We start from the raw sequence: 14,023 nt of genomic DNA, 5'->3' as shown, positions 1-14,023 counted from the left end.
GCAGTGCGGCTCTCATAGGGAAATATTCTTTCTGTGTAGTGTCCCACGTATTGGCTGGCGTTTTCCACAGCGTGTCTAGCTCCTCTTTCAGCAGCCCCAGATATAGACGGATGTCGTTCGCTGGTTGTTTCGGCCCTTCAATTAGCATACTCATGTGAATGTACTTCCTCTTCATGCACAACCAGGGGGGAAGGTTGTACATCCACACAAACACAGGCCAGGTGCTATGTCTGCTTCTCTGGCTGCCAAACGGATTGACTCCATCGGTGCTCGCGCCCAGCACGATGTTCCTTGGATCCTTCCCAAATTCTGGGTGGTCGAAGTTCAACGCTTGCCACTAGCTTCCATCCCTAGGGTGACTCAGCATCTTGTATTTTTTATTTATCTCCAGATCATTTGCGTCATCTTCTCACTTCTTCTCCTCCCTATCCGCGTGCCAACGCAGGAGCTTTGCTACCTTAGGGTCCGCGAAATACCGCTGCAGACGAGGAGTGATCGGAAAGTACCACATCACTTTTCGAGGAGCTTTCTTCCTCTTCTTGTATCGAGTGACGCCGCACACCGGACATATGGTAGACTCCGCATGCTCGTCCCGATAAATGATGCAATTGTTCATGCACACATGGTATTTCATGTGCGGTAAATCCAGAGGACACATGATTTTCTTCGCCTCCTCGAAACTTGTCGGGCACTTGTTCCCCTTGGGAAGATGTTTGCGCCAGAATGACAGGTTCTCGTCGAAGCATGCGTCGGTCATTTTGTGTTTTACCTTCATCTCCAGAGCCATGAGCGTTACTTTCAGGAGGGTATCCTCGGTCCTGCTTCCTTCATACAATGGAGTAACCGCGTCTATCTCTAGTTGATCCAGCTTGGCTTTCTCTCGGGCGGCAGCTCATGTGTTATCCGTCTGCTTGAGAAGCAGCTCTTGAACATGAGGGTCCTGCACCTAGCCCATCGATGGTCCATCGTCGTCTGCTCCACCGGCATCTTCATCTTCATGATCATGCCCTTCGTCTGCTTCGGCATCTTCCTCATCATCATGTCCTGCATCTTCTACATGATGACTGTGTACATCATCACCGTCGTGATCATGTCCTGGAGATTCTTCGTCTTCTCACCCGCCCGAGTCTTGCTCATTTCTTGTCGCCCGGCCCCCATGGACGACTTCATAGTCATCTTCATCACCTTGCCACCGATAGCCATCCATGAAACCACGCAAGAGCAGGTGGTCCCGCACCTGCCCGGAATCCGGGTCCATAATAAGGTTCTTCAGCTTGCATCTTCGACACGGACATCTTATCTCCGTCTCGTTCTTTTGAAGCATCTCGGCCTTCGCGGAGCTCAAAAAACTATTCACGATGCCTTCGGTCATCGTGCGGACCATGGTCGCCTACGGAGTAGAGCAAAACGATATTTTAGAACCAAGAAAAATTTGGCATGACTTTCCCTAAAAATAGGACCAAAAAGAATGCATAGTGCCAAAATTCTCGCCGAAACAGAAATGAATCAACATTCCGGCAAAATATTGGCAACTATCGCATTTCAAATACCGGTACCTGCAAACACAAACATATATGCAACACCACAAACATATGCAACACCACGAACATACATAGATCTAGCTAGGCCACAAAAAGTGCATGTGCACGTTGTTTGAGAGGGAGAACAACATAAAGATAGCTTCCCCCCTTACTTACCTATCAAAAAAAGGTAATTTAACCACTTAATTTGGATGAATCTATGGTGCAAATGAGGTGAGGAGGAGGAGACAGATGAGACAAGCTTGGAGGAGGAGGTGGAGAGAATGAAGTGGGGAAAGTGAGTGGGTAGGTGGGCTGTCCAAAATATCTTGTTGGTCCCAGGTTACTAATGGCGCACCACCTGCAAATGCGCCATTAGTAATCCTGGTTACTAATGGCGCACCTGCTGCTGGTGCGCCATTAGAAGTTTTACAAAAAAATAAAAAAAAGTATATATTCTAATGGCACACCGTGGCACAGTGCGCCATTACTAGTTTAAACTAGTAATGGCGCACTACGCTAGGGTGCGCCATTAGTAGTTTTGCAAAAAAAGAATTAAAAAAACAGTAGTGGCGCACTATGTGGCCGGTGCGCCATTACTAGTTAGCACTAGTAATGGCGCACCTTGCCATGATGCGCCATTAGTATCTTTGGAAAAATAAGAAGAAGAAAATTTACTAGTGGCGCACTGTGTGCCTGGTGCGCCATTAGTGTCTTCCACACTAATGGCACACCTGCACATGGTGCGCCACTGCTATATAGTAGTGGCGCACCACATGATAGGTGCGTCATTAGTGGCCATTCCATCTATAGCCCTTTTCCTAGTAGTGACTAGGAATTGTAATTCATGGTAAAAGAGATCCATTCATAGTCAAACTCAATATAAATTAATAGTAATGCATACAATTGACAGCGGTGCTCTCCAGCGGGTGCTTTTTAATAAGAGGGTGAAGACTCAACACAAAAGTAAATAGATAGGCCCTTTGCAGAGGGAAGCAGGGATTTGTAGAGGTGCCAGAGCTCGATTTTGAAGTAGAGATAAATAATATTTTGAGCGGTATACTTTCATCTTCAACATAACAACTAAGAGATCTCGAAATCTTCCATGCCACACACTTTATAGGTGATTCCCAAACAGAATGGTAAAGTTTATACTCCCCCTCCACCAACAAGCATCAATCCATGGCTTGCCTGAAACAATGGGTGCCTCCAACTAACAACAATCCTGGGGGAGTTTTGTTTGCAATTATTTTGATTTGAGCATGGGACTGGGCATCTCGGTTACCGGCCATTTTCTCGTGAGTGAGGAGCAGAGTCCACTCCTCTTGAGAATAACCCGCCTAGCATGGAAGATACAGACAACCCTAGTTGATACATGAGCTGTTTGAGCATACAAAACAGAATTTCATTTGAAGGTTTGGAGTTTGTCACATACAAATTTACTTGGAACGGCAGGTAGATACCGCATATAGGAAGGTATGGTGGACTCATGTGGAATAACTTTGGGGTTTATGGATTTTGGATGCACAAGCAGTATTCCCGCTTAGTACAAATGAAGGCTAGCAAGAGACTGGGAAGCGACCAACTAGAGAGCGACAACATTCATGAACATGCATTAAAATTAATCAACACTGAGTGCAAGCATGAGTAGGATATAATCCACCATGAACATAAATATCGTGGAGGCTATGCTGCTTTTGTTTCAACTACATGCGTGAACATGCACCAAGTCAAGTCACTCGAATCATTCAAAGGAGGATACCACCCTGTCATACCACATCACAACCATTTTAATAGCATGTTGGCACGCAAGGTAAGCAATTATAAACTCCTAGCTAATTAAGCATGGCATAAGCAACTATAATCTCTAATTGTCATTGCAAACATGTTTATTCATAATAAGCTGAATCAGGAATGATGAACTAATCATATTTACAAAAACAAGAGAGGTCGAGTTCATGCCAGCTTCTCTCATCTCAATCATTTCATCATATATCATCATTATTGCATTTCACTTGCACGATCGAATGGTGTGGATAATAATAATATTGCACGTGCATTGGACTAAGCTGGAATCTGCAAGCATTCAATTCAAGGAAGAAGACAAGGTAATATGGGCTCTTGGTTAAATCACCAATAATGCATATGAGAGCCACTCAACATTTTCATCATGGTATTCTCCTCTCGACCCCCAAAGAAAAGAAAAGAAACAAAACTATTTACACGGGAAAGCTCCCAACAAGCAAAAGAAGAATGAGACATCTTTTTGGGTTTTCTTTTAGTTACTACTACTACAGGCATGGAAAGTAAACTAGCTAAAAGCTACAACTAATTTTTTTGGTTTTTCTTACGGTTATTCAAACACACAAGAAGAAAGCAAGAAAAATAAAATAAACTAGCATGAATAGTATAATGAAAAAGTATGAGCACCAACAACTAGAATAAGTGTGTGAACATGAATGTAATGTCGGTGAGAAATACGTACTCCCCCAAGCTTAGGATTTTGGCCTAAGTTGGTCTATGCCCATGGATCATAACTACTCTCTCCGGTGTACTGAGGAGTGTCATCCGACTGCCACTGGCTGGCAATCTCCTCCGAATCCCACTAATAAAAGGACGGTCGATAAGGGTCAAGTCGTGGTTTCGGCTCAGGCTCTCGAGCTGATGTCTGGCTCCGGTATGCGTAAATGGCCTCCAGCAAGATGAGGTACGTGCCTGAAGATAAGTCAACCAAAGAGGGTGCAGGCAAGATAATAGTCTCACTGTGAGTTTTATGAAATCTCAAATTATACTTAAGCATCTTCTCATAATTTTTAACAATAAACTAATGTGCTACCATACTCTTATAATCTAGAAAAGTAGGGGCAACAGCTTTTCCTCTTTTTCATAATGCCTAATAGGTATCCTAAAGTGTTTAGCAAGGCGTGAAGCGTAGATGCCTCCAAAGATGGGGACCTTTGTACGGTTCAGACTTAACCATTTAACAACAATAGCACCCAGACTAACAGTGTTAATCACGAAATAAAGCATGGCACAAAATAACAATATCAGGAACACTAAGGTTGCCAGAGTTCTCGTGACCAATTAAGCATCTACTAGCAAATATTGCAAAGTAACGTAGAACAGGAAAGTGTATGCTAGTAATTCTTGCATCGAAAACCTTCCTCGTTTCCCCTACAGTAATCACAACAATAAATCCATCCACATCTCTATGATGTGGTTCCTCTATGCTGCTCCCGAAGGGTATCTTGCAAGCCGCACAAAAATCACATAGTGGCATCTCCCTAACCTCATCATATAAATGAAACTCCACTGAAGGTGGTGATTTCTTAGCATGAAAGTAAAAAATTTGCACGAAAGTATTAGTGAGTAGGAGATACTGATCGAGCTGGTCGTGGAGGAAGTCGGTGAGGCCTGCATTATCAGCCAAAGAATAAAAATTATCATGAATCCTGGCTGCTCTCATGAACTCATCACAAGGCCATTCACACGGCCGAACCTCCGCGAAGCGAGGGAGATTATATTTGGGCTTTTTATTCTCCTTACCTTGTTTATCCTTCGAGCTTTGGCTCGAAGAGCCCCTTAAAAATCTCTTCATCATTTTCTGAAAATTTCTGAAATTTTAAGTAAGTCAAAAATAAAAGTGAACCAAACTCAACAAAATTGATAGCAACTACTCCCGCAAGTGCCTACAGACTATATCATGCATTAAAACTACTTGGGACCATATAAATTTGACATGCAAGCTCAAGAACATGGTCACCTTAGCAGCAAAAATTTGCAATGAATAGAGCACTAGAACAAAAACTAATTGGACCAATGGAGGAGTCACATACCAAAGAACAATCCCCCAAAGCAGTTTTGTGAATGGAGCTTTGAGCAAGCAGATCGAAAATGGCAGCAAAATGAGCTAGAACTCGTGCTTGAGCTGGATGGTGATTTTTTGGGAGGAAGAAGAAGTGTGTGGGTGCAGGAATAAGTGGAGGGGGGCCACCAGGGGCCCACGAGGCACGGGGCGCGCCCTAGGTGGGTGGGCACGCCCTAGACCCTCCTGGCCAGGTGCCTGCTCCCCCTGTTGTGTTCTCAGTGCCAAATATTCTCAAATATTCTAGAAAAAATCATATTTCATTTTCAGGGCATTTGGGGAACTTTTATTTTCAGGGTATTTTTTATTGCAAGGATAAATCAGAAAACAGACAGAAAATACTATTTTTGCTTTATTTAATCTAAATAACAGAAAGTAAAAGGAGGGTACAGAAGGTTGTGCTTTCTAACTTCATCCATCTCATGCTCATCCAAAGGAATCCATTAACAAGATTGATCAAGTCTTGTTAACAAACTCATTCCGAATAACATGGAACCAGCGAAATTTCGAATAACACTAGGTTACCTCAACGGGGATATGTACATCCCCAATAATAAGAATATCATATTTCTTCTTGACAGTAGGAAGAGGAAATTCAAAACCTCCAATAATAATTGATGGAATTTTTCAAATAGAATTGATATTGTGAACTTGAGTTGTTTCCTTGGAAAGTGTACCGTATGCTCATTATCATTAACATGAAAAGTGACATTGCCTTTGTTGCAATCAATAATACCTCCTGCAGTATTCAAATAGGGTCTACCAAGGATAATCGACATACTATCGTCCTCGGAAATATCAAGAATAACAAAGTCTGTTAAGATAGTAACGTTTGCAACCACAACAGGCACATCGTCACAAATACCGACAGGTATAGCAGTTGATTTATCAACCATTTGCAAAGATATTTCAGTAGGTGTCAACTTATTCAGTTCAAGTCTACGATATAAAGAGAGAGGCATAACACTAACACCGGCTCCAAGATCACATAAAGCAGTTTTAACATAGTTTCTTTTAATGGATCATGGTATAGTTGGTACTCCTGGATCTCCTAGTTTCTTAGGGATTCTACCTTAAAAGTATAATTAGCAAGCATGGTGGAAATTTCAGCTTTCGGTATCTTTCTCTTATTTGTAATAATATCTTTCATGTACTTAGCATAAGGATTTACTTTAAGCATATCAGTCAAACGCATACGCAAAAAGATAGGTCTAATCATTTCAGCAAAGCGCTCAAAATCCTCATCATCCTTTCTCTTGGATGGTTTAGGAGGAAAAGGCATGGGTTTTTGAACCCATGGTTCTCTTTCTTTACCGTGCTTCCTAGCAACAAAGTCTCTCTTATCATAACGATGATTCTTTGATTGTGGGTTATCAAGATCAATAGTAGGTTCAACCTCTATATCGTTATTATTGATAGGTTGAGCATTAACATGAACATCATGATTAACATTATCACTAGGTTCATGTTCATCACCAGATTCTGTTTCAACATCAAAAATAGAAATATCATTGCGATTCTCAGGTGTGTCTACAACAGGTTCACTAGAAGCATGCAAACTCCTATCATTTTTCTTCTTCTTTTTAGAAGGACTAGGTGCATCAACATCATTACTCTGAGAATCTTGCTCAATCCTGTAGCGACCCGACCCGAATGGATCAAGTCTCTGTGCTTATGTGTCATCCCTGGATCAGTATGCTGACACACACAGTACTCGAAGGATTTATAACAGAGGTAAATCACATGTATAAAGTAACGTAAATACTATTACCTCAATCCAAAATATAGCGGAAGCAACAAGGTTGTGGATTCCCATCAACACCAACGGCAAAGTTGAGTATAGGAAATCGTAACCCTAACGTACCACTTACTCGTCGTCTGAAAAGTCTGCAACATTAACGTTGCAGCCCGAAAACGGGTCAGCACATGGAATATGCTGGCAATGTAACACATAGAGAGTAATGAAAGAATAGGCTATACTACATGCATATATGGCGGGTGGAAAGCTCTATGGTTACAGTTTTTGCGAAAAGCCAATTTTTCCCTACTTCAAAGGAATAAAATTTATTTAACTATCATGGTGGTTGTTAAACATTGAGAATGGTTGACAGCATCCTCAATCCCAATTAAAAGTACTCATTAAACCCAAACAAATTATAATAAGTAACGTGTTGAGATCAACAGGATAATCCAAGAACTAGATACTCAAAATGTCCATAACCGGGGACACGGCTAATCATGATTAGTTTGTTACTCTGCAGAGGTTTGCGCACTTTTCCCACAAGACTCGATCGCCTCCGTTTGGTTTCTCGCACTACAGGGTATTTGAGAAGGCGGATGACCGAGACATAGTCTTTCAGAAGCGCTAGCACCTTACATGTGGGGTAAACCGGTACACCTACATCCCCTACATCTGCTAGTCTACCCCGTAAGAGTTCGCACAACTTAGTCAACTATGCTAGAGCCCATAGTAGCATGTGGCTGCACACGGAAGTTTCCAGTTTGAAATATCTTATGATCCCTTTGAGCCTGGGTGGCGGTCCAAAATAAAAACAGGCAAGTCCTGATAGACATCAGGTGCCTCAATCCACCCAGATGTGTGTTTAAGTTGCCACCTTAGATAAACCTTTAAAATTATCAATCTCACATCTGTCATGGATATCACTCACCCAATCCACGTCTACTAGCATAGCATAGCATAATAAGCAAACGTAGAAGTAACTCCCAAGGTTTTATAAGTAACAGGTAATAGGTACTACCTCAATTCTACTTCCCATCCCACAATTTAATTGGATCCTAATCATGCAATGTGAGAGGATTTGATCTAATGCAATAAAACTGGGTAGTAGGAAAGATATGATCAAGTGTTACTTGCCTGCAATGTTGATGAAGATGATTCGCACTCAAAACTCTTGATAGATCTAATCGTCATACTCCGGTCAATCTATCGTAGGCAAGCAATAGTAACCACACAATAAGTACTCATCTAATGCACAGGGAAAAATCGAACAAGAGAACGAACCAGAAAGTTCAACTTAAGAACTCCGGTTGCAAAGAAAGAACGAGCCGAACAAACGACGAAAAACAAACGGCGGAAGAAAACAACTCGGTTCTAGCAAGTTGAATCTAGGTCAAAATTTTACTGTAGCAAAAGCTTGTTCAAGTTGATTAGACGAAACGGCGGTTTCGAGATGAAACTCCAGGCGCTTGAATCACCTGATTCCGATGAACGAGCGAGAAGATAAACTAGAACGAAGATCGGATCTGAGATCGCGATCGCGGAATAAATCCGACGAGAAGAAAAAGAAGAACGGTTATACGAACAGACGTCGTTAACCGGGAAATAATCGGTGATCACGTTCGTTGAGACGAACGGTCCGAAAGAAGAACGAAAACCAATCTAGGGTTTTTCGGAAAAGAGATCGAAACGAAAAACCGATCTAGAACACCGGAACGGTTTAGCGAAAAATCGGAAAGAAAACGAATCGGTAGAGAAGAAAAGAATCGGAACGGTTTATAAGAAAAACCGAACCGAGGGAAAGAAGAGACGCGGCGCGGTACCTCCGGCGAACGGCGGCGACGGCGGCGTTGACGCAGGGCGGCGGCGGCGCGGTGACGCATGGTGGCGGTGGCGGCACTAGGGCGCGGGGTTGGGCGGCGTTGGGCGCGGCGGCGATGCACAAGGGCGGCGGCGCGGGTGAGAGGCGCGGGGTGAGGCGCGGCTTGGGTGGTGCGGCGGCGCGGCGTGGGTGTGGCGGCGCGGCGTGGGGCGGCGGAGAGGAGAGGAGAGGTGTTGGTTTGATGTGTTTAGAGGGGGGGTGCTTGGGTATTTATATTGGGGAGGGGAGGGTTTTGCTTGGGGTAGGGGACAAGAAATAGACTAGGATTAGGAAACAAAAGGAAAAGATCTAGAAATAGATACGGAATAAACGAACATAGGACAAGAGTCCTACTAAGACTAGGAAAGAAAGAAGCGGCGGCTCCCTGGTGCACGCGCGCTATGGCCTCTTGGCCGGCCGGCGGCTAGTGGCTTGGGCCTTTGGCCCAAGGCGCTGCAGATTTTTTTTTAAACGGTCTCGCGCGCAGAAAAATAAATAAAAGAAAATCTAAACGAACTCCAAAATTTAATAAAGTAAATTTTCCCCGACTCCTAAAAATGAGCCGAACAAAATGAACTTTTCTCCGGACCTAAAATAAAATTTTCAAAAACGCGCATTTTCCCTATCCGAATAAAATGCAAATAAAACTCCGGCAAACAAAATTTGATCTATTTATTAAATCTTCATTTTCCTAAATTTGGGAAAGTCATATTATTCCCTCTCTTATATTTTTGATAACGGAAAATAATTGAAGATGAAATAAATAAATCAAATGATCCTCTTTTCAATTCGAGAAAACTCTCAAATATGAAAATAACGAAATCTCCAACTCTCTCCAAGGGTCCTTGAGTTGCGTGAAATTTCTAGGATCGACCAAAATGCAAGAAAATAAAATATGCATGATGATCTATTCCAAATTGAAAATAAATTCAAAAGGGCTTTGAATTTAATTCTTTGAAACTCCCAACTCATATTTCATATAATTTGAAGAAGTCATTTTATCTTCTCTCGTGAAAATCATTGAGTCGCATAAAGTTTCAGAATTGGGATATTTCCAAATGAAATTCAAATATTCTCAACACCCCTTGTCATTTAAATAAATGGAAGAAGTCATGTCATCTTCTCTCCGGGGTTTTGTGATGAAAAGAATTTGAATTCACGAAGATCAGAAAACCAATATGAAAGTTTGGGAAAGTCCTTTTATTCCCTCTCATTTAACTTTCAAAAAGTTTCAAATTCACTCACTTTCAGTCAATCAATCAAGCAATCAATCAAATCTATCTATTTGTTTATAACATTCCAAAATTTAGAATTTTGGGATGTTACAAACTACCACCCTTAAAATGAATCTCGTCCTCGAGATTCGGAGAGGCTAGAAAGAATAGGTTAGGGTTTGGGGTCTTCTCAAAGTCCATCGATCATCTCCGAGGTCTCGGGTGCTACCACCCTTAGAAACATTGTTACGGTTCCATCAAAACTCATATACTCCATCCTTATCGTTGACAGTGTCAGTCTTCTCAGATATTAAGGATAATCCCTTCTCTGGCTCTTCCGGTAGTGGCATAACCTTTTCCTCAATTCCTTTGTCCTTTCATCTTGGTAGGGTTATCCCGAAACTGGGTCTTCATAGCTGACGGGTCTGACGCCAATGCTAAACAACTATCGATATCTCGTGGTGGTCAACAATTTATGGTTTCTCCTGCAGGAAATGAATCTGGGTTGATCCTCACCGTATAACCTACGGTTGGCAAAAGCTGTCGTGTACAAGGGAAAAATTACGTATACCATTCTAAGGTTTAACAAGGTTTTGATCATCGTCTCTCCACTATAGGTAAGTCACTCAGATTTACCATCCCATATAGCAAAGCGAATAATAAGAGTAAGTCGGTATGGTGATCAATCCATCCCGCACCCAAATCATTTCCTTGTACATGGTTTAGCGAATCTCGCATTCTAACACTCGGTCATCCTCACAAGCATTGCAGAATTCTTCTTGTCGACGAACCAAGTTCGAAAAATCCATTGATTCTGCAAGCCAAACAAACATCTATCGTTACTTAACAACTCTCAGGTTTTGCGTAAACTCCTATAAAATCATCGGTTGATACAAGTCGTAACTTCTTCCAGGGTTTTTCCTTCAGCAAGAGTGTGCTTGCTTCTTGGCAGGTCCTGGGGCCTGTGGGTTATGGCCCATCTCATCACTTGCAAATCTTGAACTCATCATCTGGGCAACTGATCATTATCCCAACATCCAACTTCCTGGCATACTTAAAATCCATCCAAATGTACTGTCTCTTTTCCTTATATTTGCACCAAACGGGGACATGATTACTCAGACTCTTCATGGAATTTCCATTGATCCATATTTCCAACATCATACCTCCTTTATATCCAATAACACTTCATCTCTTCATCCTCGTGGGATGTCCCACATACCGTGATAAAACTTATACTTATGAAATCCATACTCCACATCATTATCCTTTCCGCGGTCAAGCGTCCTTATAGGGGAATATTGGCCATCTCTGCATGGCACTTCTTCAACTGGGAAACGTAAAACACATCTTGAACTCCTGACAGGCCTTCGGGTGACTCCAACTTGTTGGTAACTTCTCCCATACGCTCCAATACGTGGTATGGTCCTACAAATCTCGGGGCTAACTTTCCCTTAACTCCAAATCGTTTAACTCCTCGCAGAGCTGGCACACAAAGATATGCTCTGTCTCCGATTTCATAGACTACCTCCTTGCGTTTTTTTTAGTCTGCATAACTCTTCTGCCTGGACTGAGCTACCTTCAGTCTATCTCGAATCAACTTAACATTCTCTTCTGACTCCTTGATCACATTTGGTCCAAACAACTGACGGTCTCCAACTTCATCCCACATACTCTTGGGGCATCACACATATCGAGACAAAACTCGTATTTCATTTTGCCCAAAATCCATGCAGTGGAGTATCTTTATCTTTTCTGGGGTCAAAGGTTCTTACAGGGTACTACCACCCTTAAAATACACAAATCTTCCATAGACCATATTTCTCTTATCCTCAAAAATGGTCAAAATCCTCCTTCATAGAGTAGCAACTCATAAAATCCATATCAGTACCAACGAGGCTAACTTTATTAATTCTCAAATCATTACAATCTCCTGTTTTTCCATTACATGCCTCAATTCAATACCTCTATATAAAAGAAAATGTTCTCACTACCACTACTATATTACTTCTGTTACAAACTCAACTATTTATCACAAGTCTCCTTCTCCTTCGGACAACCTCTGGCAAAGTGCCCTGCTCCATTACAACGGGAACACATTACTTCTGACAGGTTTCGAGGTTTCCTCATGATCACATAGCCTCCTTGGGTCCTTATCTTCCCTCTTGGGCAATCATTGAAGTAGTGCCCTGAATTTTTGCACCTGAAACATGTGATATGACTCAGGTCTTTCTTTGTGGAAATTGGGTTGTTCCTCGAATCCAACCTACTTCTCTTCCTGGACCTTTCCGTTCCAATCAGGGCTTCTATTTCCTGTGGGTCATACTCTACTTCCTCTGTCGGGAATTCTACTAGATCTCCATTCAGACAATCTTGGGAGATGTGTCCTTCTTCTCCACATGAATAGCATGACTTAGTGCAGGGTCTAATTGGCTCTTCTTTGGGTGTGTCCTCCACCTCTTTCTTCATCACAGGTTCTTCTAAACCTTCCATGAGGGCTCCTTTCATTTCTTCTTCCTTCTGCTGGATGGTTCTTTGTACCATGGGGTAAATGTGACACTGAGCAGGGTAGTGGGTAGTCCCTTGACACAAGAAACAAGTAATCTGTCTAGTTGGGCATTCTTCAGTTGGGTGACTTCCTTCACAATTAGGGCATTCATCCTTGTGTTCCTTATGGGTGTGCCCGATTTCTCCACAAATCTTGCATGCACAAGGTTTCTTCATATCCTTTCCATAAGGCTTCAACTTCTGGGACACAAACTGAGACTTTAGCAAGGTTAACTTAAATTCTTTCCAAGTGGTTACTCCTTGCCATCCATTGATGGTTTGGTACATCCTCCACCAAGTAGCAGCACCTCTTTCAAAGCATTGAAGAGCATGCTGGGCCATATCCTTTCCGACTATAGGGTTGTTCTCCATATGATCCTCCATGTTCTGAATCCATCGGTCTGTCTCCAATTGACTCATCGGTCCAGAAAATACAAGCTCATCGCCATTCATCCTCTATTGGGTCCATGGGTTTGGGGTGAGATAAGAGAGATCGAGAGGGATGCACTCAATACAAAAAAAAAGTTTTGAAAAGACAGATTTTATTGTGGCTGTCGGAAAAACATCAAACAAATGACAGCTCACAATCGTCGCATCTAACGTATGTATGTAACAGGGGTTTGGTCTTCTAAAGGTCAATGAATCTTCAACGTCTCCAAACTCTTCAAGTCATGTTCATGTCTCCGATGGCTTCTTCCAATCGTGCTTGTCCTGCTCAAGTTCTTTTGCCAGATCATCTCTGTTGACGCGAAGTCTCTCGCGACGTCCTTCAATATTTCTGGAGTTACATTCCAACTGCCGGTTTCAACATCCTTGACATGATCCATGATCCTACTGTCCTTCAGTTATTGTCAAATCTCCGGTATCTCGATGTTTTGCTCCTTCATCTTGTCTACTTTCAGCTTCTGGGTCCTGAGTTCTTCACCAATTGCCTTATTGTCAAATATTGCTTCTTGTAGGTCCATCTTAACTTCCTGATGTAACACTCCAGATCCTGGTGAATACACCAGCTAAGGTTAACACTCCACGTTTGCAGATAGATGCTCCATCAGCTTTCTACCATCCAATCCTTCCATGCATCTGCATGCTTTAACTCCGCACGGTGACAATAGCATAGGCGGGCGATAACATCATGGATAGCCGTGTTTTTTTTTTGCTCTTGTCATTTCCATGAGTTAATAACTCCTGCCTTAGGGTTCTCTTGACAAAACTTTGAGTTACTAACTCTCCATGCTCCGGTCTTTCTCCGATACACCTTGATCTCGGTATTGATAACTT

This window comes from Triticum dicoccoides, chromosome 4B (genome assembly GCF_002162155.2).
Source record: "Triticum dicoccoides isolate Atlit2015 ecotype Zavitan chromosome 4B, WEW_v2.0, whole genome shotgun sequence".
Classification (NCBI taxonomy): Eukaryota; Viridiplantae; Streptophyta; class Magnoliopsida; order Poales; family Poaceae; genus Triticum; species Triticum dicoccoides.
This window is presented reverse-complemented; position numbering follows the sequence as displayed.